This window comes from Cygnus olor, chromosome 3 (genome assembly GCF_009769625.2).
Source record: "Cygnus olor isolate bCygOlo1 chromosome 3, bCygOlo1.pri.v2, whole genome shotgun sequence".
Taxonomy (NCBI): Eukaryota; Metazoa; Chordata; class Aves; order Anseriformes; family Anatidae; genus Cygnus; species Cygnus olor.
The window spans coordinates 10147884-10154824 of NC_049171.1; the positions used below are offsets into that span (position 1 = coordinate 10147884).

The following is a 6941-nucleotide window of genomic DNA, read 5'->3' on the forward strand; positions in this document are numbered from 1 at the left end:
TGTTAATAGTGCTATGAACCAAAATGTGTTTGACTTAAAGGGACAGCACTGTGTCATTAAAAAGCCCCTCATGATGGGGCCTGGTTTTGGGGTTAGCCAGTCTTATACTCCACATCCAGAAGGGTGTTCCCTCCTTGTTTTATGCCTACACTGGCTCAAGGTGTCAACATTTGAAAAATGATCCAATTGCTATAACCATTCTGAGATGGTTTCTTTTTCCCAGTTGAAACCACAACGGGATGTAGACTTCAAATTTAAGTGCCTATGTCAGGCATCATAACAGATGGCTGTATTCCCCTCTGCACATCAAGCCCAGCTTTAGCATGGCTTAGCCCAGTGGCAGCTCCCTGGGATGGAGAAAAGCCTAGCTAGGATGACCCATACCAAGGCAGGTCTTTGGAAGAGAGACAGCCTTCCTTGCAACCTGGAAAAGCAGCTGGGTTTGAGGAACCACACAGTTGCTTTGTGAATGTTTGGGTCAGAGCAGGACAGACCCTCGAGGGGAGGCAATGCCCCAGGAGGCTGCAAGCTGATTTCCTACCCCCAGGTCTCTCTCTCTGCATTGGGAGAGTTGAGTCCCAACAGAAGTACAGATTCAATGCAGCTGGACACTGCATTTTCTCTTCCAGGCCAGGTGTTTTTGCCAGGGACTAGTCTGCAGTACAGGCAGAGGCAGCAGTTGATTCCCATGAGAAATAGCCAGCCTGCCATGTAATTGTAGAGTAGCAGCTAATTCCTGATTAATGGCAGTATAAATGAATTCTGATAAATAGATGAGGAAAAATTAAAAAAGAACAAGCTGAACATCACTGGCACAGCTCACTGCCTTCTACTGTGACAAACGCTGTGCAATCCCTGCACGGTTTTTTCCTCGGTTCACTCCTACTGCTTCATTATTGCTTCCTTTAAAGAAAGGCAGTGGTTCCTCCTGATGAGCATCTTTGTTAAGACACAAGTCTTAAATGAAGGTTTTCTCTCTGCCTAATGTACAACCCTTCTATTACTGACACCGTCTGCTCACAGTGCAAGTGCATTTTCATAGGGTCACACTGGCAAAACTGCAAGTGGGTTGCAAAACAGAGGGGCAGATCATATCACTGATCTTGAAGCAAGTGAGAAGATGGAAGGTGAAGGAAGAAACAGGCTGAAAGAGAAAAATGGGGGGAGAAGGGGAGAAAGGGTGAGTAATGTTGTAGTTTGCAACACCGGAATAACCATCTGAGTTAATAAAACCTGTAGTGCAGAAGCAAGATTTAACAAATTCCTTGTAAACCTGGTGTGCTCCTTACACATGTGCGTGTGTTTGGGGAAGAGGGGGCTCTAGGCAGTTGCTGGCCAAAGCATAAACACCTCTAAACTGAACACTTGCCTGTTTGCGGCTATTGGAACAGCACACTCCTAGCAGGGAGCAGGTCTGGTGCTTCGAGTCCTTGCAGTGTTCTGAATGAACGAGAACCACTGAGCTAAGAAGTCGACGTCCCATGCAGCATCCTTGAAGATGCAGAGCCCTAATGTTAAAAGCATCATCAGTATTCTGGTATTCTTCCTTAATGTGAGCCTTCCTCTCTGCGATTTCAGATACTTGTGCTCTGATAAGACAGCGGCGCCCTGGCCCATGCTGTTTATACCAGTGGCCTGCAGCTTTGCCGTGGTGCATGTCAGTCTTTGGAAAGTCAGAGATAAACTTGTTAGGAAAGGTATCTGAATTTATTTAAGCACAGAATTTGAGTTTTCTCTGACCTTCACCTGGTACATAAGTACAAGCCTGGCTGAACACTGGTATATTTAAATCTGGAGTGCAAACAGCCTTGCTGTGCTTCCCTTTTAAAGGATTGTTTGGGTTTTGGAAACCAACCATGGACTGAAAGAAATGTGTTCATTGTGTTTCCACCCTAACTAACTGCTGCTAATCTGCTCAGAGGAAAGGTGCCCCTTTTTCCGTTCGCTGGAGGCTGCTATATCAAGGCTTGAAGTTCTCTGTAGGGAAAATAGTGCTTAAGAGCTGAGATCCACTCCGAGAGGCATTTTGCCAAACAAAATGCATCACTACTGTCATGCCAGGGACCCTCTCACTTTGCACGTCTTTAAGCATCCAGGAGGGACTTAATTACAGTGTGGCTCGTATTCTGTTGAGGAGGTTGCAGATGTTCTTGGCTGGAATTTTTTGTTTCATCGAAGAAGATTTTCCTTACCTCCTCATGAAACTGAACATTCCCTGATGGCTTTAAAGCACAAGGTTAGTGGCCGTGCTTTCAGCCACACAAATTCTTCAGTTCCATCTCCAAATATTTCTTGTTCATTTGGAAAAATGTTGAAATAATAACCTGTATCCAAGGACAACCAGGTCCTCAGTGGCAGCTTTACAGGCTCCTCCAAAGAATGATGCTCAGTGTCACACAACACTGAGGAGAGAAAGAAAATAGAATCCCATAAGGAGCCTAAAATCCCCAAACTTGAATTGCTGTGGTTAGTTTCAGAAAAGCCAGGGACTGAGTCAATGTGCAGCTGGAGCTTCCTTTACTTGAGTCTGTGGTCTCTGGCTACTTGAGTTCTTCCTTGGGTGATGGCACAGGGAGCTTTGTCCCACCACTGCTCCCTTTTGACACATCAGCTCTTGCTCAGGATCCCCCAAAACATGGACATCATTTGCCGTAGTGTTATTAGGACGGTGCATCCCAACAGTTGCCTGAGATTGGCATTTCGGGAGTAATCTTAGCTCTGAATAAAGGAAACAAAGACCTGAACCCATTCTCTTTTTCTGAGCGAGCAGTGTATTCACTCGGGAGTGACTGACTACCAAGCTTACCGTGGAGCTACAAATCTTTATTTGACCAAAACTAATGTATCTCCATTAAAACCTTCAATTTTGAAAGGCTGATATGTAACACTAAGGAAAAAAAAAAAAGAAAAAAAAAAGTTGAAAAATTCTCAAACAGTTCCATTTTGGATCTTTTCTCTTCCAAATATCAGGCTGCTGTGATAAAACTGGAAGCCTCTTGGTATAATTTGTAATGTCTTAGACGCCTCTGGTTTAGAACAAAAAGCATTCCTTGAGATTAAATAGAAGCACTTTGTCAACGTTTTGGAGTTTCCACTCAGTGAATACAAGGATTAGTTCAATGATCCAGCCAGCTCAGCTCATTGCCAATAAGAACATTATAAATACAATAGTAAGAAGACTTTTTTTTTTTTTTCAACTTTTGACCTCAAGGTAGAAATTTCAGTGAAGCATGAATACAGCTGGACAAAGCTTGTGATGGGGGCCTGAGTTATTTCCCTGCTTAAAGCCAGCTGATACGTGTTTGTTTGTAATACCTCCTGTGGGGATGTATTAAGCAGAAGAGTTAACCTGTGTCAACTGATGATAATGTTTAGCATTTCCTCTTGGGAGAGCTTGAGAAATAGGTTAGGTAAACACCATACAGATTGCAGACAAAATGGCATGTTTGCTGAGGGGCCCTTAAACTGGTGATGCACGAGCAGTCTGGATAAACTGGTCTCTTCTGAAACAACAGGCCTTCACTCCAGCCAAACGTGAAACTGCTTCTTCCAGATGAGTTAAAGGCACCGGCAGAAATGATGCTGTTGGGTCGGTCTTTAGGAACAAATGGAAATGCTGCCGAATTCCAGCTGACTCCTGTTAGCCTGGGAAGAATGCAAACAGCAGGTAAATGATACAAACGGTTGATGAGACAGGGAAGTATTTTTCATATGATTTTGAGGAGGTCAGATATGCAATTTTCCCAAGTGGGTCTTTCCATTGTGCTTTGCCATGTGCCAAGCATTTCCACCAGAATATTTTTATCTTTTTTTTTTTTTTTTCCCTATTCAAAACTGCTGGATGTTAGGCTCAGTATGTCTGGAACATAAAGGTTGTGTTAACCCTTTGCTACCAGAACACAGGAACAAGCCATGGAAGCTGTTTGTGACCAGATAAACTGGAAATTTTGACATGTCCCCATGGGATGATTCCTGGTTTTTGCAGTGATTATCAGTGGGTAGGTCTCAGTTAAGACCAAGGTCCATGAATTTCTTTACACCCATGCATCACCAATGAGCTTCAACAGCAAAGAGGGAACATCCTTGCATGTTCCTCATTCCACAGTTGGAAGAGCTTGATCTGAAGATGGGCAGTGTGAGAACACGGGGCTGTGGTGGGAACTGACCCATGGGAGGCTCGTGGCAGCTGAGCCTGGGCTGAGAGCAGGAGCAGACAAGAGTGAGAGGGGAGGGGAGATGTGGGATGGAATGGCCAGGATTTGGGGGAAGAAAAATGGGTCTGGGAGGCAAGCTGGTGACTTGCTGGGTGTGTGTAATGGACAGGGAAATAGGACAAATGAGGAGCTGAACTGATGGGACTGAGGTTGGCTGGAGAAATGCTTGGGGACATGAGGATACAGGGTGTTTTGGACAGGACCAAAGCTCTCCTGAGGTGACACAGGGAGATTCCCTCTGGTCCTGAGCCCACACATCTCGGAGTGCCTGCCCCTTGTAGGTACCCCAAAGCAGTGCAGGCTTTGACTAAAAGCAGCCACATCAGAGTTGGGGGAGCAAACCAAGAGCCTCACCCCTAGCTGGTCGCCCCCAGCCTCATCAATGGTCTGGCTGTAGCCTCCCAGTGAAGGACAATACCCGACTCTGCAGTTTAAACCTACTCCTTTATGGTTAGGAGTTTACTTAAAGTTTATTTATTCACATAATTTTGATTTTATTTTTTTTTCTGAGGTTATAGGCTTATTTAAACTCACTCCAAAAGGGTGAAAGAGCCATCGCACAGTTAGCAGGAGAGGCAATTTACTGCTCCCTCCCCTGACACTGGCACCACCTGAGCCATCCTCAGCTTGATGCCAAACAGATGGCATAAGCCCACCCCAAAGGGCAGGTGGATGGAACTGCACTTTTCCTGCATTGTGCACTCACCTGCGATGTGTGTAATCAGCTGGGACTGACAGCACTTAATGCATTGGGTGGGCAGAAAAGCCATGAGCAGCGTGTCCTTGACATGGGCAGTTCACCTCCACGGTTATAACGGAGCCCCAGCCTCACCAGATTTGAGGGTGTGCAATTGGAAACCGTCTGTGTTTCCCTACAGGAATGTGTGTGTGGGGATGGAGGAGAGGGATTGCAGCCCGCTCGGCACATGCATTATTGATTGTGAGCTGGGAGGTTTCATGTGCCAGGCGGGGGGATGTGAAGCTAAGGGAAAGGGATATTTCTTCTACTGTGGTTACTGCTTTTGCGTGGATGTCGATCCAGCAGAAATATTGCAATGGGTTTATAAATTATGGGTGTCCAAAAGGAAAAACTGGTAAAACCTCCCTTTGTCCTCGTGGCAGTGTTTGTTACGCGAAGATGGATTGGTTGCTCCTTTTGACGTGAGCGATGAGGCCAGAATTTTCTCTCATTATAATTGATCATGTAGCATACAATGGGAGAAGACACTTCCCCAGCAGGTCTGTATTCCTCGTCTGCAGCGTTGCAATCTGTTATTACCTATACGAGTGTGTAAGGAGAAGCTCTCAGCCTGTGCACCCCTACCAGGAGGTTCCCTGGGCTGCCCAGACCTCTGGCACGCAAAGGTCAACTTCGCCATTGTATCGCTGCGGATATTTTTGTGCAGCCTGTTTATCTTCAGTCCCCAGGTCATTAATAAACATCCTCTTTCGAATACTTTGGACATCTGGAATATGGCTTGCTTGTCTTTGAGACAATGATATCCTTTTAGGCTGGTAAGGGAAGGATGGAGAGTTGTGCTAAAGATCTCCTTCTTTGGAAAAACACAGTCGAAATCATCTCTTTTACTCCAATTAATTCATCCGTCAGTTGGGATTCCAGTCTGCGTGAGCATTTATACAGGAATCTAACTTTCACATATACACAGCCCCACAGGTATAGCTTCCCTGTCACCACCACTGCAAAATGTGGAATTTGCAGCCTGAGGGCAGGCAGAGTCATTTGGATAAAAAAAAAAAAAAAAAAAAAAAAAGAAAGAAAAAAGAAAAAAAAAAGAAAGAAAAAAAAAGAAAAAAAAAGCAACATCTGCCCTTATTATACAAGTCTAATTACTAATATATTTGCAGCAGGACAATGAGTATAGTAATTTTCAGTTCTTCTCTTTACTTCCTTTAATACTTACTTATAAAAAAACAAAGTTTTTTTTTTTTTTTTCGTTTTTTAGTTTTAAATGAAAAATAGCCAACAGATGCAGTTCTTCTTTCAATAGGTATAAAGAACACAGAATGGCATCATGGGCCTGTTCTGCTTGTGGGGGTCAGCTGCAGGGCTCTGTGAGTGGAATTTGTCTCACCCATCTTATACTTCTACTTGAAAATGAGCCAAACCTCAGAAGTGTCTTTTTCAATGCACGAATCAGAGGGAGAATTTACAGTTCCTAGTTCAGACAGAGCAGGCATCAAGATTTAGGAGAAATGTATCACACCCCTAATGGCTGCAGCACGATGTGATATGAGCCCTGAAAATCTCTTGGTGCTTTGAATGAACTTAGTCTTGCGTGTCACCATGCTGCAGCATCTGGAGTGACCAGTGGGGTGGTGGGACACAGCTCTGGGTGTCTACACCCAGCCCTACATGGTCTATTGCATCATAGAGTCAGAGAATCTTATAATTCCCACCAGACCAGGTTGCCCAAAGCCCCATCCAACCTGGCCTGAACACCTCCAGGGATGGGGCATCCACAGCTTCTCCGGGCAACCTGTGTCAGTGCCTCACCACCCTCACAGTAAATAATTTCTTACTAATATCTAATCTAAATCTCCCCTCTTTTAGTTTAAAGCCATCACCCCTTCTCCTATCCCTGTACTCCCTGATAAAGTCCCTCTCCAAGGAGGGTGCAGCTCCCTCGGCTGACTGTCAAGCAACCCTTAGGATCTATGACGTTGGATCAGCCGCTCCTGTTGGGCGTGACTTTGCAAGGGAGATCA

General features: G+C 44.9%; 1 long non-coding RNA gene across 1 annotated transcript; it reads right to left on the bottom strand.

Annotated features, from left to right (window-relative positions):
• Positions 1-2849: 2849 nt before the first annotated feature.
• LOC121067704 lies at positions 2850-6548 on the bottom strand. The gene is made up of 3 exons (XR_005818392.1): positions 6440-6548; positions 4921-5726; positions 2850-3645 (listed from the first exon to the last, which is right to left on the bottom strand). It is a non-coding gene; the product is annotated as an uncharacterized LOC121067704 (long non-coding RNA).
• Positions 6549-6941: the final 393 nt, after the last annotated feature.